The sequence below is a fragment of the Pteropus alecto genome, unplaced genomic scaffold (assembly GCF_000325575.1).
Source record: "Pteropus alecto unplaced genomic scaffold, ASM32557v1 scaffold40, whole genome shotgun sequence".
NCBI classification, from domain to species: domain Eukaryota; kingdom Metazoa; phylum Chordata; class Mammalia; order Chiroptera; family Pteropodidae; genus Pteropus; species Pteropus alecto.
In genome coordinates, this window is record NW_006431919.1 from 2,134,418 (window position 1) to 2,160,232 (window position 25,815).

Sequence of the window (25,815 nt, forward strand, 5' to 3'; positions counted from 1 at the left end):
GGCAGCTGTAGGTCACGGATAATGTCACTCACGAGGAATGCCCCCTCCCCCTCCCCTGCTCGCGAACAGGGGAAACTTTTGTCTGGCGAGGGAGGGGGTTAGAGGCCGGGTCCCCGCTTCGGGAAGGGTAAGGCAGCCGGACCGGTTTTCTCCGGGCTGTGAGCGGCCTGGTCTTTAGCTTCCCTCCACCCTCAGGTTCTCAGAAGCAAGGAGCCTGTGAACGCTGTCCTTTAAAGCCGTGCGACAGGGTGAGGAGAGGGTGTCTACGGACGCGTGGGCTCTGGGACAGGACTGCAATCCAGGGACTGGCCTCCGGGCTCTTTGCCAGATATGAGCACCGGGGTCAGCCAGGAACTGTGCCAGGGCCAGGAGATAGAGAACCCCACCCTTGTGATGCCCCAGTACTATACTCCTCCGCCCCGCCCCCCCCCAAAAAGCATTCAGAATAGCCTGGGGCAGTATCGGCCCTTGGTCTGAGGTTCAGACTGACTCGGGTGTCTGTCACTTTCCAGTAGTGTGACCTTGGGCAGGTTCCTTAATTTCTAGACTCAGTTTCCTCACCTGTGAAATGGGCGAAATATAGTATCCGCTGGAATAAGGATGAAATGAACATCTGTGGGACCCAGTAAACGGTGGCATGTTTATAGTCAACAAGTATTTGTTGCACGTTTACTATGGGTCAGGCATTGGGCTAATTGCTTTATATACATGATTTCATGTAATTCTTTGATGTTACTATTAACCATATTTTACAGAAGAGGAAACTGAGGCGCAGAATAACAAAGGTCACACAGGTGGGAAGTGATGGAGCTTGGATTTGACTCCCCTTCCCCAGCCTGAGTCAACAGGGCTCTATAAGGACCTACTGTGGCTGAGCTCACAGTTTTATTTTCAGTTGAAATTATGAGGACACCTGGCCCCTCTCCCCACTACCCTTCCTCCAAGTGATGCCTGGTTCTGCTGCCAGTGAGGCCTTGTGCCCTGGCTCTTGTTGTTATGGGCAGCTGGAGCAGGAGGGGAAGTCAGTTGGAGCCTGGGGCTGGAGCTCCGTGATGGTCCAGTTTCTGTCGCTGGATAGGTCTGTGGCAAGAACGCTCTGCCAGTGCGGGTGGTGCAGGGAGGAGCCCGTCTCCCTGGCTTCAGCTGGGGACAGCTGGTGGCTTTGTCAATAGACCTCTCCCCAGCACCCAGGGGAGGGCAGTGCCTTTCATCTCCATTAGACCAGGTCACTTTCAGATCAGCAGGGGGCAGAGGTAGGGCCCAGAAGCAGAGCCCTTGGGGCAATGAGAGGTCTAAGGCTGCGGAATTGATATTTTAGGTGTCCTCTTGTGTGACTCATCAGCGGGGTCCACTTATGGGCTGATCTAGATGCCCCAACCCCAAAGGTCCTTGAGGACAGTAATTCAGCCAGTGTCAGAACTGCAGAATCCTAATGGAAAATTCATGTGTATATGGGTTTCTGAGACTAGGACACACTGTGGGCCCTCAGTAAATACCCTGTGAGTGCATGTCTGGAGTGGCCCAGACTTGCACTGGCTTTAGTGCCCTGTGATGGCCCAGCCTTTTGGCGGGGGTACCATCTCATGGCTGCTGACCGGGCTTTCATTGGGGGCTTTGAGTAATTTCTTTAAAAATGGAGAGCAAATTGTAAATCATGTCTGAAAACAATGGAACAGGGTATACACTGAGAGAAGTTCTTGGGTAATGAAAGTTTGTACATCATCTACAAACATCATCTATATCATCTAAAGTTCTAACTGCTCCGAGGGCTTTTCCAGCACTGCATCTGGCATTTGCAGGGTCTGTAGGCTTTTCCTGGGCCCTGGAAATAGGGACCCTCCTAGGCTGAGAGTTTATTTTTAGCCTGTAGGAATACAAGTGGAAATTCCACTACTAGCCAGACTTTGAGGGGTCTCAGAAATGTGGGATAATGAACCGGAAGGCTGCAGGAAGTCTTGTGGGATGGTGATGACCCTTGGCACGTAGTCAGATTCTCCTTGTCATTGGGATCAGAGCAGGAGGGAGGCCTCTGAGAGAATCAACAGGTGAAGGGAGGGAGCCAGCAAGCAAGAAAAGATGGAGAGTGAGTCTCCTGTCACTAAGGGGTATGCGAGGAAGAGTTTTACAATCACGAGTTGAAGACGTGGTCAAGGATATGAAATCATAGACTAGAGGTTGGCCTAGGGGCCATCTAAGAAACTGTATATCTGAGAAACTTAAAAATGGACTCTGGTCTCTCTCTGCCCTGGACTGTGGACCTGCTTGACCCATCTTCCATACTTTGGGACCAAAGCCAGGCCTGAAATTCCCTAGAGATTAAGCAGACTACTGCTGGCTTGGAATTTGCTTTCGGATATAGCTGGAGTGATGTTGGAGGACTTGGACATGTTTTACTTGAAATGGAACCTTAGGGTAATTTGTTAAATACGTATGGAAAATGTAGACAGGGGCAATGGGGACACAAAATGAGCTAAAGGAGCTGCTGGTTTCCGACAAGGGAGGCTGCTGATTTGATGGGGGAGAGAAGACGAGGATCAAGTGATGGCGAAGAGGAAGGATGTGACCAGTGATAGATGGGCTTTGGAAGGTCGATGAAGGGGAGAGCTGCTCAGTTGTTAATGTCGTCCGTCAGGGCTTCCTGGGGGGAGGAAGCATTGGTGAGGCTGCAGGCTGTGGTAAAGCGGGCAGTGGGAGGCGAGATCGGTTGTGGGGAGCGTGCTGTTATCTGCTCAGGACCTTAGATTTTATCCTGTAGTCAGTGGAGAGGACAGAGGGTTGTAAGCAGCTCGTTGAGTTGATGTCTGTTACTGTGGCTTGTGCCTGGCTTCTTACAGACGCTCCATTGACATCTCATAATATCCCTGCAAAGTAGCTGCGCTGCTGCTGGTAACGCCCACCCCCAGCCCATTTTCAGATGGGGAAATGGAGGCTCAGAGGGATGGCGTCACTTACAGAGCTGCATTTGAACGCAGGCTTGAACTGTTTCTGCCCTGTCGTGCTGCTCCTCGCAGGTCATGTGGCCAAAGATGGTGGCAGGGCTGGGCGGGTTGAAACCAGCTCAGAGATGGTGGTAACCGTGGTCCAGCAGAGCTGACCGAAGTCTGACTCAGGCCATGGGACTGAGAGGGAAGAAGGGAGGGGCTGCAGGACTTTGTAACTGCCTTGGGGATCGGCGTCATCACAAGGGGTCTAAGGTTTGGGGAGGGACCCCCAAAGTGGCAATGTCACTACATCGAGGTCCCTGCAGGGCTCTCTGCAGTCAGAGGGCACAGTCTTCTTCTGTGTAGCTCCTAGGGGCAGAGATAGCACCAAGGGTGACAGGGAAGCTGACAGGGGAATAAGCTGCTTGGCCGGGAGGCAAGGCCCCATCGCTGACGGTATGCAAAGAGGCTGGAGAGTTGGAGAGGGTGCAGAGGGTGTGTACCAGGAGGGTCAGGCCTGGGTGACCTCTTTCAGTTACCATTTTACCCTCAGCATTGGGAGGTGGTGCTTGGCCCACTTCCACTCCCCGTTTTCTCATAGCTTTTCGGAACTGCCTCTTCTGGTACATCTGGAGAAGTTCTCCGTACATGGCGGGCTTGCAGCCCTCCACCTGGGAGAACCCCTGCCCCATGGAATGCACTCAGCCCAGCTGGCCTTCGAGGGGCCCCTTGGGATGTCTGGATCAGCCACCAGAGCCTGGGCTGCTGGGGGCTCGGTTTTACAGAGGACTGGAACTTTCTCCTTCTATTGCCCAGTCTGTCAAATGGGTTCAGTCTGCCTTACCTCAGGTATGAGGAAATAAGTTCGAATCATGAATCAGGCTGAATCAGCAGGGGTTGGAGGAAAGGGCTGGAGGGTTTGAAAGGGAGGAGTGGGAGGGGTGGGGTGAGGGTTATCCCCCTCCTTCCCCACAGTAGGGGTTAAAGCAGGGCCTTCCGGTCTTGGGGTCTCCCAGCAAAGGTGCTTTGTCCTGCCTGGGGGGCTGGTTCAAAGCTCTGCCTATCAGTTTCACCTTGGAGGCTTAGAGCTTGGGGTAAGGAGTGGACAGGGATGTCTTGGACCCTGTGGCCTCAGGGCTAGAGCCAGTATGTCACCAAAGGAGTCACAGAGGGAACGAAGCTCTTATCTAGATGAAGAGGAGGAGAGTTCATATTAAGTTGACTCCTGACCCTTTTTATTTCTACTTGTTTTAATTCCTTGATACAGATTGGAGTAATCCAATTTTAAAATGTGCATCATGAATGAACATTTATTTATCAGAGGGCAAGGTATAGGAGGTGGCCGGCTATGTAACCACAGTGCCCCATCTCCCATTTGCCCTCAGCCCTCAAACAGAGCCTGTCTCTTTTCCCTCCCTGTGTACGCCCCATCCCTTCCTGCCTGCACACGCTGCACTCCAGTTACTTCCCCTTACCCACCCCAACATCCTCCCCCTCCAGTGCCCAGCTCCAGTGTCATTCCTAATTTCACAGAGCTGGTATTACCTGCTCACTGCTTTATGTGTGCAGAGCTTGTTATCTGGCCCTCTCATGGGCCCTTCACACACCTGGCTTTGAATTTGGGTTCCTTAGGTACACATCTCATCACCCCTAGACTCCATGCTCCAGAAGCAGAGGCTGCATGTGGCCCGTTTCTGTACCAGTGGAGGTGGGCAGCATTGCAGGGCAGAGTTGAAAGTCCTGGGTTCAAATCCCAGCTCTGCCACCATTGGCTGTGGGATCTAGAACAAGTTACCTAAATCTCTCTGGGCATCGGTTTCCTTACCTGCAGAAGGAGAGTGAGAATCCTATTTTGCTAGGGAGGTGGAGCAGATCATAGTAAGGGCCCAGTAAGTAGGAACTCTTCGAAGATAACAATGGGTGTTCTTGTTTATACCTAGGAGGTGATCTGTCCTTTCAGAGATGGAGGGAAGACTCTGGGGAGTTTGAGTTCCTAAAGTTTCTGTCTAATGTCCTGAGAAGGCTTGTTCCGGTGATGAAACTGAGGCCCGGAGAGATGGGGCCATTCGCCCGGGGTGCGGGGGCTGCCGATCTCATCCAGGAAATCTGGCAGCATTTCCTCTCTCTGTTACACCTGTTTTTCCTCGTCTCTCCTTTCATCAAGGTTAAGGTGCTCAAGTTCTGTAGGTCCAGCCTGGCAGTGGTGTTGAGCAGTATCTAAAACATGTACCAGATAAAATGCCCTGTCTGGCAGGCCCTGTGGCTGCCCCTTCAAGACGGGACCCAAGGCCCAGACCGTGTGCACTGTGGGCCTCCTACCTTGCCTCCCTGTGCCCTGGGAAGGGAAGGAGGATGACGGCAGGGAGAGGTAACCTGGGCCAGGTCTTGAGGCAGGTGGCTAGGACATGAATGGAGCAGAGGCTGGGAGCCATGAATGGAGCCAGACAGTCTGGGTTCAAACCCCTGCAGGGCCACTTCCTGCTTGGGGGACCTTCAGCAAGCTGTTTAGTTTCTTCATCTGTACAAAGTGGATCGTAACTGTCCTCATCTCACAGCATTTAGAAAGATAATGCAGGGAAGATGCTTAACAATAAGCTCAGTCTATGTTAGTTATGGCGATTGTTATAGTTGATGATGTTGTTATTGACTAAGGAGCTCATTTCACCCTCCCAGCAGCAGTAGGAGATGGGCACTTCTTTTAGCGCATGTGGTAAGGCTTGGCGAGGTGCACAGCTCAGCCTGGAGAGGTTCAGACTCCTGTCAGGGCCTACTGATTTCTGAGGGGCTGCTCTGGCCAGACGAAGCACCGGAAATGAAGAAACTTAAACAATCAGAGCTAGCCAAGATGGAGGGGCTGTGTCTGGACGTGTGGAGCAGAATCGTGGTGCTCATTTGGTCGAGATGCGGTGGGGACTCTGGCCTCCTTGAGACCTGAGGTCTGGCTCTGTGAGGCAGGGCGTGGATTCTTGTCACATCCAGGCTGGCCGAGGATCAGCCTGTCCGGGCAGGTCCAGGGTGGCGGCCGGTGGAGGTTTGTTGTAGTTATTTCACAGCGGCAGCCACCTCTGGTTTACGCTACCTGCCCAGGCAGAGGCCAGGTGCAGGGGAATGAATGTCGCCATCACAGGGCCTTCACTGATGCCGCGCCCTCTGCCTGGATTCCCTTCCTCCTCATATCCGGGAAGCTCCGGCTTTTACAGAAATGTCAGCATCACCTATTCACGGAAGCTTTCCCTGATTCACCTGTAAGTTAAACAGTCCCACCGGGGATCTGCTGAATCAGAAATGGGGGTAGGGGGCTCAGTTTGGGGGGACAGGGACCAGCAGTCTATTTTAAGAAGCCCTCCAGGTAATTCTGATGCATGCTGAAGTTCGAGAAACACTTGGTTAGATTAAAAAAAAAAAAAGATGCTTCTCTCCTTGGGTTGTCAGCATATTCAGATACCTAGCAAATGTGAGGAACCCAGAGGAAAGCCTAGTTTCTCTTGACCCCTAGTTTCTCTGTCTTCAAGGAGCCACCATCTTTAATAGCTTTGTAACCCCAGGGAACAATCTCGTGATGCAGTGATGAGGTTCAACAGAACCCCAACAGGATTACAGGAGACAGTGCTGGGGCCACTTGAGGAAGGCAGGATTGGGGACTTGAAGGTGCTGGGAGGCTTTGTAGGTGGCAAGGTTGGGTGCCAGGAATAAGCTGGCTGTGTTCTTGGGCTGGGACCAAGGCTGGGGTCGGGCTGAGAATATGGGTCCTGCTTCATGCATGCGTGCGTGATTACAGTGGCCAGATGTGGTACGAGAGAGTTAAAAAGCCTTAGCTGTCACCAGTCCAGTGGTTTTAAGCATCTCAATAATTTTAATGATGATGATCATATAATTGCCACTCACATTTCCTGGGAGCTTATCGATGCTTGTTAGGCACTTGCATGTAATCGCGTCGGGAGTAATCCCCAGAATAATCCGATAAAATAGGCACTATTATTGTCCCATTTACAGATGAAAATACTGAGGCCATACAGCTATAATAAGGTGGTAGATCTAGGAATTCTGTATCATTCTATAGGGGTGCTTAGAAGCATGATCTCATTGGGAAAAGGGAAGTGGAGGATTGTCCTGGAATATTTGAATAGCAGACACATCTCGGATTGGTTTTCTAGAAATGCTAACATATACATTCTCCCAAATGAGTGAATCAGGCTTTGGGGAGGGGAGGCGGTGATGCGACTGTGTTGGGGTGGTTAGGGCTCAAGCCTCCAGGTTGGGGCCTCCACGCAGACACTGTTGCCCTCCCATCTTATGGATGGGCCGTTTGAGGTGCAGAGAGACTCAATGCTGAGTTCCAGGTCTCACAGCGAGGGCAAGAGATAAAATCGGAGAGAGAAAAGTGGGTCTTCTCTGGTTCTAACAGGCGAGGTTAAGAGGGGTCAAGATCAGAGCCCACTGTCTACACTGCTGTTCTTTGCAGCCTCAGTGTCCCCCAGGAGCCCAAGGGCTTTCCCGATGCAGTGTTCCCCACCATTTCTCGGAAACCAAGGCCCAAGGAGGAGAAGGGACTCACCCACACAGGCCCACACATGGTGTCACGGCTGGGACCAGAACCTGGAGCTATCTCTGTTCTGACCAAGGGAAGGGCAAGATTTTGTTTCCCACAAACTGTCCTTCTCCCACCCCCTCGTCTTTGGCAGGCTGTGTAGCTGGAGCCCTTAGGGTGGCCCAGAGCAAGCCAGGCGGGGTTAAGAGGGGTCAAGATCAGAGCCCACTGTCTACACTGCTGTTCTTTGCAGCCTCAGTGTCCCCCAGGAGCCCAAGGGCTTTCCCGATGCAGTGTTGCCAACCATTTCTCGGAAACCAAGGCCCAAGGAGGAGAAGGGACTCACCCACACAGGCCCACACATGGTGTCACGGCTGGGACCAGAACCTGGAGCTATCTCTGTTCTGACCAAGGGAAGGGCAAGATTTTGTTTCCCACAAACTGTCCTTCTCCCACCCCCTCGTCTTTGGCAGGCTGTGTAGCTGGAGCCCTTAGGGTGGCCCAGAGCAAGCTGGGGGGCAGAGATGGGCGTGTGCTGGGGAGAAAGCTGCCAAGGAGGGGTGGGGCAGCTTCCAAGAGGAAGAGCGCCAAGAAGCCCAAACCCCAGACGGAAACCAAATGTATTTTCTAGGTCCTGAGAGGATATTTGGAACAATGGAAGGAGGATGGGGGAAGTTAAACTATAAAAAGGGCTTCTTAATATTCTTTAAACAAAAAAATCGAGTCTTTAGGTTTAACTTTTGTTTTTCTGAAGGATGTTTATGTAACTTCCTAAAGCAGGATCCCAGGGCCCCGTAAAGTTTGCCAGATGCTGTTGTTTCTAGACTCAGGGCTTTGGGGCTGGGAAAGACTTGGTAGGGTAGTCTCCCCATTTTACAGTTGATGGAACTGAGGCTCTTGGACGAGGGAGGGGCCAGTGAGGTTGCAATCTGAGGTTGCACAATGAGGCCGCAGAAGACTTGGGACTAAAGCCTGGGTCTTCCAGTGCCTTGCGAGGGGGCTGTCATCTCGAGTTACCACTCTCAGGGCCCCAGCTGGCATGGAGGCTGTGGAGGGGTCCCCCCTGGAAACACTCAGAGCTGCTGGGTTCAGGGCAAGGCCAGGTCTGGTCTGCAGCAAAGTGGACCGACCCACTTGGGTGACTTGCATCAGGAGGCTGGGATGGTTTGCTTGGTGATGCCACGCCCCCCCGCCCATCCAGATGCTGAAGCCCAGCTGTGTGCCGTCTGCCCAGCAGCTGGGAGCTGTGAGTCACACCCAGTGGGTGCCGAGGCGAGGGTTATTGTGTGTCGTGATTCATTCTGTTCTCCCAGCCCTGAAGAAATGACTAGGCCCTGAGCCCTGATTCGTGCCCACGCCTGTGGACTTAGGCGGCATGAGTTTGGCTCCAAGTTTACAGATATGAGGGAGTCCAGAGGGCTTGGGGGAATCCTTTCTCTCTGCCACCTCCTATCTCTTGATCTTATGTTCCCTATGATCTTGACCCATCCATTCTCACCAGTGCAGGGATCTGTGAGCCCTGAAATCACGTGCAACATTTGGGAGGCATTTCTGTGCATTCTTTTTCTGCAGAGAGCGTCTAGGTTTCATCAGGTTGTCAGAGGACTCAGCATCCCCCCTGAAGTACTGACAGGAAAGCAGGGGGCCGCATGTATGCACCGCAGTCTTGAGAGAAAGTTGGTAAAGAAAGAAGGTCGGTGAAGAGGCATGGTGCTTCTAGTAGAAAGTAGCCTGGTGGCAGCGCAGCATCATGGTTCATGGTGTGGTCTCAAAGGCTACCGTTGGGTTCTAAGCCAGCACCTTCACTTGCGAGCTGTGTGACCTTGGGTAAGTGACTGTGTCTGTGCTTCAGTTCCCTTTCTGTAAAATGGGAATAAAAAGAATACTTATCTCATGGTGTGATAGACTTTTAAATAAGATAATGCACGTAAAGGACTTATTCCAGTGCCTGGTACAAAGTAATCGCTTGGTAAAAGTATTGTTGGTTCTAGCTCTCTGCTAACTTAGTTCTAGCTCTCTGCTGTGTGACCCTGGTGAGTGCCTTATCCCCGGGTCTTAGTCTCCACCTCCAGCTCTGCATTCTGTGCTGGGCTTTCCAGGAGCTGCAGGGTGAGGCTGGAGAGTGGGATAGACAGGGGAGGGAGGGGGAACCTCTCTGCATTCTGGGACTCCCTAGCCCAGGCCCCTCCTGGTGCCTTGAACATGGCTTTGTCCTTAGGCAGGGTTATGTAACCAGCTGGGCAGGCCAGGCAGGACACGTTCTCAACCTCGTTTTGTCTCCATTGTCTCTTCTCCCTTCCCGCTATGGAGCTGTTGCATTAGCTGACCTGTTCTTCGAGCTCCAGGGATGAAATCGAACCTGTGCTGTTCTGCTACTAATTGATTTAAGCCCGAGGTTTGCTGAGCAGGTAGCCCCTCCTCCTGCCATCTGGGTACAGACAGAGCTGATGCCTTTCTGCCTGCTTTGGGAACAGAGACAGGGACTCCTTTGCCAGGGGAAAGGTAGGCTGTAGCCCGGGGGCCCTTGACTCGTGAACCCTGTGGTTTCAGCAGGTACACCCAACCCTACCCCATGACTCCCTCCCCAGGAGTGCCCTCCCCATCCTTGCAGCCCAGTGCCAGCGCCTCCTCTCCCAGGAAGCCTTCCCTGGTATCTTAGCTGCAGGGAAGTCGGCCTCTCCTGATCTCCACAGCATGTTCTCTGTCCTTTTTAAGAAAACAGAGGCCACAAACTAGCAGGCCACATCCGCCCCATGTGCAGATTTTGCTTGGCCCGTGCCAAAAATTGAGCTAGTTGCCAAGAGGAGATTTTACATAAAAATCCCAACTTTTGGCTTTACTTCAAAAATTGGAAGATCAGAAAACTTTGAGCCTACATTCTCCAGTGGCCGCTACTGGAGATGAGGCTCACACACTCTACTTTGCCCTAGCCCCACCAGCCACTTTGTTCTCTTATAGGCTCTTTGTAGCCATGTAGGCATCTGAGCTTGCAACCTTATCTTAATGGCCTGGATGGCTTTCTTTCCGTCCTGCATTGTAGTGTGGTACCTCTTCTGTCTGCTCTGTGGGCTCTTCGAGGGTGGTGGGGGGTTGGGGCTGACTCATCACTGTGTCCCTGAAAGTACTGTGCTCAGGCTCAGGGCCTTGTGCATGGCAGGAGCATAGTAAGTACTTCCTTTGTGAACGAAGGTGTGGCAGTGGTGCTCCCTGCAGCCTGTGAAGGTTCCATTTAATAGATGCCCTGGATCCACCTGCCCTGTGGCCCTGGAATCTTCTCTTACATAAGCCGGGGCTGCTTAGCCACTGACCCAGACAGCTTCTTAAGCTGCGGATAAACAGTCACTGAGACTGTCCCCATGCTGCAGTCTAACCAAGGAGAGGAACATGTCACCTGCAACTGTTCCCAGGGTTCGCTCTCTCAGGGGGCTTGGAGGAGTTTAGGGGCAGAAAGGAGGCTGGGATCAGCATCCTTCAAAGGGCGTCAAGTCCAGACCTCTGCGTCCTGAGGGGATAGTGATGGAGAAGGTGGGACCGTTTCAGGCGTTTACTAGACTGGGCGTCGCCTCCTTTGGGCCGTTCTCCACTTTATTCTCCTTCCAGAGTGTGTGCTTTATCCATCGGCTCCTTTATCCAGCTCTCTGTCCATCTGAGGTTTAATTCACCTTTTAATTGAAATCCTAACCATCCCCCAAGGCCAGCTAAGATGTCTCCTCCTGGAAGAGGTCTTAGCTGAGAGGTTGCAGTTGCTTCCAAGAAAAACCTGGAAGCTTGTAAAAATGTGTGCAGATTTCTGTCCCCCATCTTTGATTCCTTCAGTCTAGGGTACAGCCTTTCCTGCCCCAGAAGATTCAGACATGAGGGTCCGTAGACACACTTTGAGGACCTTGGCTTAAGTCATGGAGTCCAGGGCAGGTAGGGAAGACCCCTGAGTGACAGTCGTGCCGTGTGACATCTATATGCCCCTTTCCTTCTCGGGGCTTCTCTTTTACCCTCTGTGCAGTCGCACACTGGGATCCTCCCAGTGGTTGCGGCTAAAAGTTCCCGTGACCCGTGAAAGGAGGGATCAGGGCAGATGCCAGAGTCTGGGTGGGGTGAGGACTCCCAGTCCTGGCCCCACCTTGGCCAGAACCAGAAGGATTTCACAGTCTTCAGAGAACAGGTCAGGAGAGAAGTGCCCTGACGTCAGGGGAGGAGACAGGCAGGGAGCCCGGGTCAGAGGGGGCAAGGGCCGTGTCCCTGGGCTCAGGCCCCACAGGGAGGGCCTGAGCCCAGGGAGGTTGGGAGACTGGCCTGGGTGGCCCAGCAACCTGGCCACAGGCTAAGGGACATCCCCGTTATGCAGTCCTGTGACAGGTAGGCTGAGGCTTCAAGTGCAGGCCTGGACGAGCCATTTACAGGCGCGTAAACTGAGGTCCACGGCAGGCGGACCCCTCCTCATGTCACATATGAGTGCGTGGGAAGTTGGGCCTGGACCCCAGGTCTTCTGCCTCCCAGCAGGGACACAATCCTTCATCCTCACCTCCCTCGTAGGGTCAGAGCCTGTTCACTCAGCGGGAACAATCGTCTGATTATCAATGATGACTTCGAGACTAGGCCCGGAAAACTGAAGCCACCCCGGAGGCATGAAACCAGTTGGGTGTGCAAATTACCCCTCAAACATTCTCCATTCCATTTTTTTTTTTAAACTGTTGCCCATGAGCCAGCTGCCCCTGTGCCTGTTTCCGCCTGGCACTGGGCTTCATGCTCTTTCTTCTGAGAACAAAGCTTTCTTCTGATGGTCCTCCTGCCAGCACAGGCCAAGGGCGGGCGTGGCGCTGGCCCCCTCCTCCACCTTCTCTTGCTGGGGCGGCCTTTGTCAGATGCCTGGCCAGACCTGGTGGCTCTAGGGGGCTGGGAGGAGGGCAGGCAACAGCCCAGTCCATGTTCTTGCTGGTGGCTGGAGCTGCCCCACGGGCCCAGCTGTCAGACCCAGAAGTTCTCCTTCAGAGGCCAAAAGAATGGGCAAAGGCGTCGGGCAGACACCAATGTAATCGTCCCGTTCTGGTCTAAGCAGTCAATTGTCCCAAGATAGGATGGAGACTTGGCCAGGCACGGTTTGTGTGACACCCCTCTGGGTTTCGGCTGGCACAAGTGGAGTATCCTATCAGCCTCCAAGTCACCCTGGTATCCTAGGGGGCTGCGGAAACCGAAGATGTATTCAGATAAGGAAGGCAATAGTCCCTCATCCAACAATTCTTTTTAAGCATCTACTTTGTTCTGGGCACTAATGGACAGCAGTGAACAAAACAGACCAAGTCTCTGTTTTGGACATGAGGCTGACATTCTCATGGTGGGATCAAATCAACAAACCAACAAATACTAACTCAGCACTAGCTGTTTGTCAGGTAGCAAGAAGTACCTGTAAGAAAGGTAAAGCTGGGTTGGAAGTAGAAAGTGTGACTTGAGTGAGTGGCTCCGCTCAAGTTGTAGGGGTCATGGAAGGTCTCTGGTAAGGGGACAGTAGACTCCAGGAGGGAGAGGGGAGCCAGGGAGTGTCTGAGGAAGAGCATTCCCGGCAGAGGGAACGGCATCACAAAGACTTTGAGGCAGGAGGATGTGGGATGCGCTTGAGGACCAGCAAGGAGGCTGGTACGGCTGGGGCAGGAAAGACAAGAGCCATCCTGGTAGGAGATGGCGCCGCCGGGCCCATCGAGAGGACTTCGCTGTTTAGTCTGAGTAAAGAGGAAGCTGCCGAGGGGCCGAGCCAAGGGCTGACTTGTTTTGACATACACTGGAGAAGGATCGTGTGGGCTACCGCGTGGGGAAGACCGCTGGAGGTGGAAGCAGGGCTCCAGCCAGGCTGCGGCAGTCACGCGGGTGAGGGAGGACCTCCGTGTGGGGTTGGTCAGCGAGGCAGCCGGGGGTCGCATTCTGGATCGATATTGCAGGATGAGCCAGTGGATTAGCTGTGAGGCGTGAGAGGAAGAGGGTGTTGATGGCAAGGTGTCTGGCCTGAGGACAGTGTTGGATTCACTGAGACAGGGAAGGCTGCAAGGACTAGCAGGTTTGGGGAAGAAATGGAGATTTCAGGTCAGAGGTGTTAGGTTGGCGCTTACACTGGGGTGGGGGCACATGGGTAGAGGGTGGTTCTGGGCCTGCACGTTCTTGTTGTTGAAGGGTGCTTTCCTCGGGGTCTGTGAGGATGCACTGTAGGGCCCTCCTGAGCCCTGAGAATCTAGTCTATAAGAACATATGTTTCCTGGGCGCTTCTTGTGCTTTTCCCTCTTTGCAAACCTACTCCTGCTTTTCCGTTCCTTCTAGACAGAGCAAAAGGCAGATTCTGGGGACTCATTGTTGTGGTGGTGGTCTGGGCCATTCTGCTTGGCATGCCACGTGGGTAGGAGTGCCTCCTGGGGTAGGGGTGGGGGGCCTTGCCCTGGCTTTGCTACCAACAGATGGAGCTTTCTCTCTGTGCCGTGGTTTCCCCTCCTGTACTAGAAGCATTGAACTGGCCCGGGTCCTGAGGAGGCCGCATAGCACAGTGGTTAAGAACCCAGACTTAGGAATTCAGGCGTGGGTGTGAATTCTTTCTCTGCCAGTGACATAATCTCTTGGCTGTGAGACTGTGGGCCAGTGACATAACCTCTCTGAGCCTCGATCTTCTCATCTGTGAATACGGGCCAACCATAGTCCCTGCATCACTGGGTTACTGTGAGGGTTAAGTGAGAAACTGTGCACAAGGCACTTAGCAGAGGCCCTGGCACGTACTGCACCCAGTGAACAGGCTGTTGGTAACAGTGACCCACAGCCAGTCAGGTTAAAGGCTTTGCCTGGTGGGTGGTGGGAGCCAGGGAGGGTTATTAAGTAGGATCGTGTTACACTGTGTTTTGAGGGGACAGCTGTGACTGTGGAGACTTGAGCTGAGTCTTCTTGGCAAGCCCCTGAGCCCCTCTACCTGCTGGCCTGAGAACTGAGGGCTGGCTCCGATGGACTCCCCAACCCTTCCCCATCTGAGGGTCTTTGCTGACATGGCAAGGGCAGCCTCTGCCTTGCACAAGTCCCTCAGGATGGAGGTGGTCATTTTCCCTAAGGTCCCCTACAGTCCCAGTGGCTGATCCTAGGGAATATGAGTGAGGGGCATTGAGTGACGGGCGATGTTGAGGGGACTTGAATTGCGATGTAGGGCCCTGGACAGGGCCAACAGGGCAGGCCCGGAGTGGCATTCCACGGGGCACTTGGATGGGACCTCAGTTCTTGGTCTGGGTCCAGGCCGGGCGCTGCTTGCTGCCATGGAGCTGTGGAGAGGTCGACAGCAGCGGAATGTGGCCCCCTCAGGACCCACACTTCAGTGGTGCCCAGGCATGCCGGCCGAGCCCTGTGCATTTGCAAGCCTGTTTCCCAACAGATGAGCCGTGCCAGAACGGCCAAGGACATTTCAGAGTCTCCTAGGGCTCGCAGCCAGGCTGTCGCCAAGCATTGCTTATTTTCCCAGGGTCCAAGGTTTTTAGGGATGGAGGGGCCTCTGGAGATATTCCAGGGACTTTTCTCAACAGCTGGGTAAATTGAGAGAGAGAGCAAGGCACTTGACCAAGGTCTCACAAGGCCGCCTCCCTCCTCTGTGTCAGCTCCCTCCGTTCCCATGTCCCTTGCTTAGACTCCTGGCCTCCTGCCTGGATATTTGTAGTAACCTCCGTCTTGTGGGATCTCCAAGAGCTTTGTTTGTCCTGCTATTATCATAATCTTGCCATAACCTGCCAGGAATACACGCTATTTAAGTGCTTCTGGTCTCTTGGCTTCTCTAGTCTCCGACAGCAGTGCAGCACGGAGATTCTTAGCTCAGGCCTCAGAGCCAGACTGACCTCGGTTCCAATCCCAGCTCCGCCCCTTCCCAGCTTGGTGATCTGGGGCAAGATGCTTCACATTTCTGAGCCCCAGTGTCTCCATCTGTGAAAGGAAAAGAGTAGCAGTGCTTAATTTATGAGGATGGCGCGATGGTTAAATGAGGTAATATCTGAGGTGCAGAGTATGAGACCTGAACAGAGTGAGCTCTCAACAATGGTCATCACTGTTATAAAGGCTCACGAGTGCTGGTTGCATGGAGGGGAGACAAAGCCCTGGACTAGGAAGCAGGAGACGTGGGCTCCAAGTTTACTGTCAAACGCCGCCTCACTGTGTGCTTTTGGGGAAATCACTCCTCTGCTGGGAACGCCACTTTCCTCATTTGAGAAAGGGCAGAGAAATCCCTGCTCTGTTCCTATAAGGTTGTCATGTGATGCCAAAGCAATGTCTGTGAAAAAGCTTTGCATCGGTGTAATGATTTAAAAACGGCACAGTGGCGGCTGTGGTGTGCTGATGGTGATGAGGACATCGTGGCCACAGGGGTGGACAACTGGCTTGCCTGGAGTCTGGTTCGCCTGCAGATGCTCAGTGCCCACGCAGTCTTCCCATCCTCGCCTGCTCGCAGCCTGCCTTTCACATTAGCCTCAGCATTGCACACTCAGAGATGTGGGAGGTGCAAAGACCTGATGGCATCCTCCAGGCCCTAGTGGGTTTTGGGTGATCTGCGGTGGCTGATGCCATGGAATGCAGGGATTAAAGCCAGACCTTGGTGTGAATCTCAGTTTAGCATTTCCCAACTGGGAGCTTGAGCAAGTTGTTAAACTTCCGTGAGCCTCAGTTTCCACATTTGTAAGACGAGGCCCTGTTGAAGTGGAGCCAAGCATTTAGCAAAGGGCCGAGCACCCACTTACAGTCTTGGTTGCATAATGTGTTTTCCGCTTGGAACGTAGTGACTGATGGATTTATGAATGCGGGGACTGGGGGGCCATTGTGCCCATTTCTGAGGATCTGTGGCGGTCAGTTATGCTCCCTACAGAATCGCCCAGCTTAGAGTTAGGAGGGCCCTTGGAGCCACCTGGCACCATTCCATTTTACAGGTGAGCAAAGCAAGGCCCAGAAAGGAGCAGGGGCTTGCCCGAGGTCACTGGCAGGTTAGTGCAAGGTTGATACTGGGGTGAGGTGAGAGAGGCCCCTGGAGCCAACGTGAAGGAGCTTTCACTCTCAGGTGCCTCTGTGAGGTGGCACTCGCTCCCAGTGTCATGCAGGAACACAACAACAGGAAGTGCCTGAGAGGAAGCGCTTCCTTAACGCCTGTGCCTGCTGCCTCGCTCGCCTCACCCTAGCGCGGTCTAGGACTAGAACTCTGGCCTCCTGACCCTGTGAACTGTTCCCTGAGTCATGGGGGTGCAAAGACACCTTCTAGAGTCTCACCGAGGCCTCCTGGGTCCCATTAGAAGGAGCCTGCAGTATGTAAGTCACCTGGTGCTGTGTCTCCGCTCTCTGGCTGTCTGTGCGCCAGAGAAAGCGAGGCCCTCCTGCCCACTGCTCCCCATCCCTCTGCCCTCCCCGCCACCTGCGTCTCTGTGTAAGCGTGTTGAGCCGCTCACCGCTGAGGCATGTCGGTGGCAGGCTCCTATTGCGGTGACAAGCCCCAGTGAGTCTGGAAGGACGAGACCACTTTCATGTGGGCCTTGGGTCTCAGCAGGCCCCCGTGTTGCACCCACCAGGCCTCCAGGAGATTAGGGGGGTTCTGCAGCTCCAAATGCCTCAAAGCTTTCCCTCCCTCTTCATCGTCCCCAGTGCACCTGGCTTCCCTCCACTCTGGCCACAGGGCCTGGAGCCTTTCAGTTTCCCCAAGGCTTTTGTGTCTTCTGGGCAACTTGGGCTTGGGGCGTCATTCTGGGTCAGTCTTCCCATTACTACCATCGGGCCTGCTGGCTGGGCCTCAAGTGTCTTGTTAAGAGGTCGCCAAGGCTGCTAATCCCTGCAAGGGTTCCTAGGATCTACCTGGAGCTGATGGCATCCTAGGCCACTGTCACGGTGTGACATGAGGGGGTGCTGGACAGTCACCCCTGTCTCTATTCCCTGGCCCCATGCATACCCGCACGCCATCTTTTTTTTTTCCTTTTGCTGCTTTTGGGGCCTGAAATTTTGCCCTTAGCAAGTTGCCTTATGCCTTCCTTGGTGTCCTCCAAAAAGGCAAACACCTTTGCAGGTGGACACCCTTACACGTTTACTGCTGAGAGGTGAACCCAGGCCGGCCTGGCCCTTTTCCAGGTGCTTTTGTGACCGTGGCCAGGTTGCTTTTCCTTTCTGGGCTTCATAAGGCCCTTTTCAGCTCTAGCACCTGACGCTCTGGTACGAGTTCTGCCCCTTCCACACTGGCAGTCACCCTCTTTCCTCCTTTGAGGGTGGGGCACTGGGAAGGGCCCCGCGGGTGAGCTGGCATGGGGCAGAGGCCAAAAGCCAGCATCACAGACACTTTGACCACCAGCTGGCCCCAGTAAGGAATATCAGTCCTTCTTCTTACTTCTCAGGATAGGTGGGGAAACTGAGGCCCAGAGCGGGGGAGGGCCTTGCTTAAGATCACACAAGAAGTCAGGCGGAACTGTAGCCAAAACTCTGTTACACTTGCTGCCAGCGAGGGCTCCTCCACTCCTGGCTGCCACCTTTCTTGAGAGGGACCAGAGGGCCCGTCAGCATAAGGGTCAGGGACATGCTTTCTCTTCTTTCGCAGAAGGCACCTCCAGGCAGCGGTCCCTGCCTATTGTGGGGCTCCCTGGGCAGGGGGCTCAACTGGGCAGGTCATACTCTTTCTGATATCCAGGAGGTAGGGACTGGTGGTCTCTAACCAGGAACCTGGTGAGGGGGTGCGGGGCTGGAGGCTTCCGGGAACATGGTTGGTGGCTCAGGGTGCCCTAGGGCCACCCCCCTTCCTCCCCCCCTCCCGGGGAGGGGACTGGGCCAGCAGTAATGCCATTTGTCCTGGCTCTGGGATTAGGTGCGGCCGTGTTAAGTGAGGAGTGTGGAACCATTGAGAGGACGCCGCGGAGGGAAGCGGAGCTGAGCGGCCGCCGCCTGGAGCTCCGGTGGGTCTTGTCCTTCTCTCCCCAGCCACCCTGTGCCCTCTGCCCATGGCCGCTGGTGCCCTCCCCCCGTTCAGTCCTCCCATGTCCGTCTGGACGTACGTGTACATGCGGAGTGTGCATGTTCATACTTATGCAGGGGGGGCCGGAGGCAGAGGCTGGGCCAGGCTGGCCCCGGAGCCTGGCTCTGGGTCCTGTCTGCCTTCAGGACCAAAGACAGGTTCCTCCAGTGTCCCAACCCCTGGGGCCACCCCAGGGCTGACATGGCGGATTCCTGATGGACGAGAAGGAGGCTGCAGTTGAGGGATAGGAAGGAAGGGCTCAGTTTTTCTTGCCGCTTCTCCTGACAGCTGAACAAGTCCACAATTCCACCTAAAGCCAGCAGGTCTGAAAGTTAACGATTTACTGCAGGGCCGTGGGAGAGCTGGAATGGTGAGGTCCCAGGGTGCTAAGATGTTACATTCGGGGCTTTCATCCTGTCTAGACCTTGAGAGCCACAACTCGTCAAAGCCAGAGGGGCCCCTAGAAGGTTTCCATGTTCTTAACTTGGGGGTTAGTCACAGCTACCCCGAATTTGTAAGGAATTTTCACCTGTCCGGGGAGTCTATTAACAGCATTCACTGTATTCTCAAAGGGTTCTGTAACCCCAGAGGTCACACACTCTGGTCCAGTCCACACTCATCACTGTCTAGTTGAGGAAACGGAGGCGCACAGGGAGGGAGTTGCAGGCGCTGGGATGCTGATGTGGACTCCAGGCCTACGTGGATGTTAGCTTCTGCATCCTTGAGATGGAGACCCCCAAGTACACCTGCTTTTCAGAATCTCTCAGGAGTCATCTGGAGACGTGGAGTGGGCATGTGGGAGGGCGAGGGGTGGGCCTCACCGGGATTTTACAGCTCCTCTGCGGGGATGTCAGACAAGGGAGAAGTTCAGGGCCTGGTCTCTTTGTTTCTGCTTCGTTGGGAATACATGACAAATACATGAGGTCCTGGAAGTGCTAGCTATAGGACCTGGCGTGTGGCACACCTGTGCAGCATGTTGGCACCATCGTCCTTCTCGTTGGCTGTTAGCTAAGATCTCCTGCTTCTGACCCTTACTCCTGACTCTCTTTCTCTTCTTCCTTAGCATGAAGCCTCTGCCCGGGGGTCCTGGCCTGTCTGGGAGGACGAGGCTCTGGGGCAGGGGAGGGTGAGGATCCTCCAGCTGAGGTCCTTCCTGCCTCTCTGGGGACCTGCAGTGCTCCTTGTGCAGTGTTCCTGTTACAGGAGAAGCTGGGTCAGCCTGCATGTAGCAGCTGGGGTTGGTCACCTGCACGAAGCTTCTCTTTGGTACTCTCTGGGCCGCAGGCCTGGCTCGAGAATGGTGTGAAATGTTGGGCAGCAGGACTGTATAGGCGTGTTAAGTGGGGGCTCCAAGGTGGGCTGGCTCAGGGCCATCCCAGCTCCACCTCTGCCCGGCTGTGTGACCTTGAGTCAGCTGCTTACCTTCTCTGAGCTAGTTTTCCTCATCCGTAAAGTGCACACATCAGTGACACCACCTCTTAGGGTGTGATGATTGGGTGTGACAAATCAGGAAAAGCTCTCAGCACAGCCTAGGTATGGGGCTGGCAAGTTACCAGTTCAGTCATTGCTGGCTGCTGTCAGGGAGGGAGGTTATATTTGCAAGAAAATATCATTCTGTCCTTTTCGAGTGCCTATAATCTGAGCCAAAGAAAAATAGGGATGGATTTGACTGTGTCTTAGATGGATTTGGGGGCTGGGCAGAGAAAGCCCTATTCTGGGAAGCTGCATGCGATAATGAGGAGCATTTCCTGTGATGGGCCTGCCCACCTCAGTCTGTGCTGGGAGCTGCAGCGGGGACGGGAGGGGAGCCTGTCCTTGGAACTGGAGGGTGGCTGGGCCTCATCTGCCTGTACCCCACTCTGCCCCTCCCCTAAGCTGCCTTGTTTGTTTGCTTGGTAAACCCTTTCTCCAGAGCTGATGCAAAGGTAGACTCTCAGCTCGGGCCCTGTTGGAAGAAAGACAAATTCTCAATAAGCGGGTCTAAGTTCCTGAGGTTTCTTGCTGGGCAGTCCCTGCTGGGGCCCCCTACCACAAACCCAAAGGCCACTGAGGACCTGGGAGTAAACCAGGGCTTTATGCTTTGTTCTCTTGCTGACTGATGGATGATTTGTGGGTCTGCGTCCAAGAAGGATCATTAAAGGCTGCTTTTGTGTTAAAACACACACAAAATGAATGAAAACAAAAGCAGAAAGAGCACCACTCAGAGGCACCAGAGAATGGGATATGCGTTCACTCTCGGGTCCTGGGTGAACACGGAGGACCTTCAGAACTGAAGGATGATCAAGCCAGGCTCCTGAGCCTGGAAGCTTTGCTGAGATTCCTTGTCACCTGCTCATTTGCTCTGAGTGCACTGGGGCGACTCACGGGCTCCCTCTGGGCCTCAGTTTCCTCATGTGTAACATGAGTGGAAAGTAGGTCATGGTGCTGTTAGAAGGATGAAATAATAGCATGGGGTTGGTCACCTGCACGAAGCTTTGGTACAGGCATATCATGTTTAATAAAAGGAAGTTCATATTAATGCAGTTTAGCTTGGAGATGCCTCATAGCAGATTCAAAAGAGGAAGGTAATTGGTAAGGGCACATGACTCTTGGGCACCTACCATGGGTAGGAGACCACTTCTGTCTTGGAAAGCTTCCGGTGAAGTTGGGGGACCGGTGTTCTAGTTTTGAGAGCCACTGACATCTAGCAGCGTAAATCCAGCATTGCATGGTGAGATGCAGAGCAGGAGAGCTCAGGGAGGACTTTTGAAATCCACAGCTGGCGAAGTCCAACTCCCCGGGCTGAGGCTGGCCTTGGAAGGGGATGGGCAGAGTCTTCATGGACAGGAAAATGGGCCGAGGTAGGTGGGGGTGGGGCAGGCCTGGCCCATGCAACCCCAGGGGTTCCCTTTCTCTCTCTGGGCCTCAGTGTCTCCGGGTGCTCACTACAAGGTGGACCGCACACTCTGAGGCCCTGAGACTCTGAGTCAGACTGCTGACAGTCCCTTGGGGCAGCTCTGGACTCCAGGGTGACTGATAGGCGGTAGCTTGGCCCCCGGCCAGGCAGCACTGCGGGGGCTGTGGGGGATGGGGCTTGCAGCAAATTCCAGCAGATTTGCTTCTGGTCTCTGCCTCCCAGGGGTGTAATTGCACCGGAGAAACTCCCGCACAGCTGGGAAGCAAATGTGGAGGATTTTCTAGGCTATGCTGTATATGGTGGGTGGGGCAGGCTGGGGCAGGGTGGCTGTGGGGTGTGGCTGGCTAGTGGTGGTGGTGTGACTGTGCTGGGGGTGTGACAAACTGGGAAGGGCTGGCTCAGCTGTGGGGAGTGGCCCTGGGATTGCCTGTGGGGCTACCAGGGCTTGGCCTTCAGCCAGCCCTCCTCCCCCAAGCCCAGTGCCCATTCATATACTTTTGAGCCTGCTGGTAGGGCTCTTCCTACACCTTCTCTCAACTTTCCACCCCATACTTGTGCCTGTGGCCCAGATGCCTGTGATGGCACCCTGTGAACACGTCAGGGACATTGTCAAGAATGACTCAGGCAGGAAATCAAATCTGGATTGGGTGAGCATGTAGAGCTGCGGGGATCTTTTTCCGTTCACCCTGTGGCAGCATCACAGAGAAATAAAGCCCCGGAGCGCGGAGGCCGGCATCGTTGATGCCCAGGGCCATGCTTGTCCTTAGCAGTTGCTCCGTAAGTACAGAGGAGGGAACAGCGAGAGGTCATCTGCTTGTCCCTGATGCCCAGTGGGCTCCCGAACCTGACCTCCCGTCCTCTTTTTCTGGATCCACTATTAATTTGAAGTGGCCTTGGGCCACTTCCTTCCTTAGCCTCAGTTTCCAAATTTGTTAAATATATATTATTTTATTAACCTATATCACCATGCACCAGGCACTGAGCTGTTTTACACACATCTCTTAGTCTTGGCAACAGCCTTTCGAGATAGATAAGTAGTATAAACCCTATTTTACACTTGGGGAAACAGGCTCAGAAAGGTTGAGAGATTTGCTTAACAGTCACGAGGCTACTAAATAACGGAGGCCAGATTCAAGCCCAGGTGGGCTGGCTCCATCTGAGCCCATAACTGCCATGCTAGCAGCCACTGCACTGCGCCTCTCAGGTGGTTGGGGTGAAATGGCATACGGACTTTTTAATAGGAGGCCCACTGCGCATAGTCGTCATCAAGTACATGCAAGTTACGTATTAGATGCGCTTCACCACGAAAGAAAGGCACAGGAAGATCAGTTTCAGGGAGCGCTTAGTTGTACTCCCAGAGCCCGCCTGTCCATTCAGGGCAGAGCTGGACCCCCTCCCCAGTCCCGACCTCTAGATAGCTTGGTTTCTGAGAAAGCCCATGTACCTCTGCCTCCTTTCTCTCTGGGTCCTAGAGAGGATTATGGGGGAACCAGAGAATTTCGGAGTGGGGGGTGGGGTAGGGAGTGACTTTCAACTCTAGAGCAGTGGCCACAGTTACCGTGGTATTTTCCGAAAGTGCAGCGTTGCCATGGTGTCTCCATGACGACCAGAGCATCTCATTCATTATCCCCGGCACCTTGGCAGGGAAAGCTAGGCCTAGGGCTGGGAGAGCACAGTGGGAGCCTGGGTGAGGGCTAGAGGCCTCTGGTGGCTAAGGCCCCCTCATGCTGTTTCCCATTCCAACCAAGGTTCCCCTGAAGGCTCCAGAGCCTGCTCTTTCTTATGGGGTCAGGGTTCAAATTTCATCTCTGCCATCTACTAGCAGTGTGATTTTTGGCAAATGATTTAATCTCTCTGAGCCTCATTTTTCTCAATTGTAAATGTGGGAATAATGACAGTATTCATTGTCAAGATTAAATGAGATAAGGTATGTAAAGTGCTTAGCACAGGGCCAGGCTCATGGAAATGCTCTATGGTAGCCATAAAAGTAAAGATGACGATAATTATAATAATATATATATACATATATATATTTTAGTAGAAACCTCTGTGTTTCATGGAGGAATGACAGACCTAATTTGAAATCAGGAAGGAAACCTGTTGATCAAGATTTAGTGGTTTCCTGCGTGACTGTGGAAGTCACTTCACTTTGGAGCCTCAGTCTCCTTATCTGTAAATTGGGAATAATAACAGCTGCTCACTCACTCATATCTGGAGTACTCAAAAAAGGACCTATGCCTGGGGAAAGCTTCCAGGACAAATCAGACCTGTCCCTGCCCTTCAGGGCACCGAGGCATGTGGGGACTTTGGTATTTGGGGAGGACCACTGTGTGCCAGGTGCCAGGCAGGGCCTGCCCATGCAGAGGTCAGTAAATCCTGATCCAACCCCAGGATCTGCAGGCAACAGGCCTCAGAGCCGTGTGTAGAAATGCCCGGAGTCTACTCTGCATGGACTGTAAGCTCAGGTGCACCCAGAGGCTGGGTGGGAAGCCAAGGAGGGAAGGAGCTTGGCTGTGGAATACATAGGCAGGTGTTGTAAGTGCCTCAAGTGATGGTGGCCAGGGAAGGTGCATGCCCAGTGTCACCAGAGCATGATGTTTTCAAAGAGAAGTTAGAAGTTCTGACTTTTATGTGAAATCTCTTAATTTAAAAATGTTGATAACTTAAATTAAAGAAAAATTGTGTGCAAGTCAAAGAACACACGTCCTTGTCTAGCCTGAGGGTCCTGGTTTTCAGCCTCCAGCTATGGAGTGGGGGTGAGGGTGGGGGTGGGGCGGGAGCCTGAGGAATGGGGCATGCGGGCAGGACGAGTGAGCATGGGGATGACTTCAGAGAGCTGATGATACTAGAACTGGGGTCTTGAAGGATGAGTAAGTGTCTCAAGGGGTAGGGGGAGGCATTCCAGGCAATGGAAACTTCGTTAGGCCTAGATGCATGACCAAGATTGGTGACTGGTTGGGCGAGGCTGGAGTTTACTAAAATGGCTGGGGATGTCTGCAAGGCCCAGGCAGGCCCAAGGCGGTAGGGGTTGTTAAGGCCTCAGCTCCCAGCTGTCCTTGAGGCCTTGATAGTTGGAGGGATCAGAAGCCCCCCAGTTCTCCATCCGTTGATCCACAGGGTTCTGGAATGCAGGAGGATGTGGCGGGCACCGGGCCTTGGAGGGGATTGCAGCAAGGGCCTCGCTGGAGGTCCCCAGCCAGCACGCGGGTGGCCAGCACTTTGTTTACAGAGCAGCTGGCTTTCCCCACCCCCACCCCAGGGTTTTTGGACTTCTCAGAGGACTGAAACTGTTTGGCTTGTTCTCTTGCTCACTTTACCCTCTCTCAGGCCTGGGCCTGGGCTTTGCCATGGCTTTCTCTGTAGCCTCCCGGCCTCTAAGCATCTGGCTCTTGCTTATCCATCCAGTTCCTGGGAAAGGCCACAGTCTCTGAAAGATATGAGAGGGAGAGAAAGAGAGAGAGACAGAGAGAGAGAGAGAGAGAGAGAGAGAAGGAGGGACGGGGGGAGCACCTATGCACAGAGCTCTACAGTGTTTCGTAGACTCAGTTGTTACCCACATGGTGAGTACATTAAATAGACAATAGGACTGTATGATAATAGCGTTGACCCTCACTCAGTGCGGTGTGCCAGCCATGGTTCTGAGTGCTTCCTATGTATCAACTTATTTAGTTTTCACAACTTTGAGAAGCTTATCTAGTTTCCCTGTTTTACAGATTAGGAAACTGTGGGCACTGAGAAGTTGAATAACTTGCCCAGGATTACACAATTACTGGGCGGTGGGGCTGGGTTTGAAAGAAGCCACTTGGTTCCAGTCTGCACACCTAACCGCTAAGTTCTATTGGCCTAGAGCTTTAGAGTCACGGATGGGTTTGGGGGCACAGGGTCTGTACTTCTCATATTTTCTAGTGTATGTGCATTTTTTATTGCAAAATATTACCAGATTCCCATGAGAGTCTATGAGCCCCAGATGCCTGAGACTGCTGGCTCCATCACTACCACACATGCTGAAAAGCTGTTAATGCAGTAGACTGAGGACCAGTACCCACAGCACCTGGACCTGAAGGAGAAGTGGGGTCAGGTGGCTGGAGTAGGCAGGTGCCTCCAGATATCAGTGGAGGGCAAGGCACCATCTCGTCCTGGCCTTTGGCTGAGGGGTGGGGCTTGCTGTGGCAGAAGAACAGAGGGCTGCCCTAACCAGTGGGAAATGGGGCATGGGTGCACCCTGAGTATAAACAGGACCAGTCACCCCAGCCCTCCTGCCTCTGGCCAGGAAACTTGCCTGTTCTTGCCTGCTCTCAGCTCGAGCTGCAAGAGTCCCTGGACAGCTCCTGCACACTCCCCCATCTCCAGGCTGCCATTTGTGCCCCTCCCTCCTCCTATCCCTGGTCAACTCCTTACTTTTTCTGGTGAGTTCAGGTACCACTTCCTCCAGGAAGCTTTCCTGGGTTCTCCCCGTCCAGTGCTGTTAAGTTGCCCTCAGGTCTCTCAAACACCCTCCGTTCTC

General features: G+C 53.6%; 1 protein-coding gene across 3 annotated transcripts in view; it reads left to right on the plus strand.

The window, feature by feature from the left end:
* Nucleotides 1–19: 19 nt before the first annotated feature.
* Nucleotides 20–25,815, plus strand: part of NDST1 (N-deacetylase and N-sulfotransferase 1) — a 53,194-nt gene continuing 27,398 nt past the window's right edge. Inside the window, exon 1 of one of the 3 annotated variants that reach the window (XM_025043012.1) lies at nt 20–248. The gene's annotated coding sequence lies outside the window, so the exon portion shown is untranslated. Of the gene's footprint in view, nt 249–18,110; nt 18,357–25,815 lie in introns of those variants that run through there. The other 2 variants (XM_025043011.1, XM_006906405.3) reach the window with 2 other exon arrangements.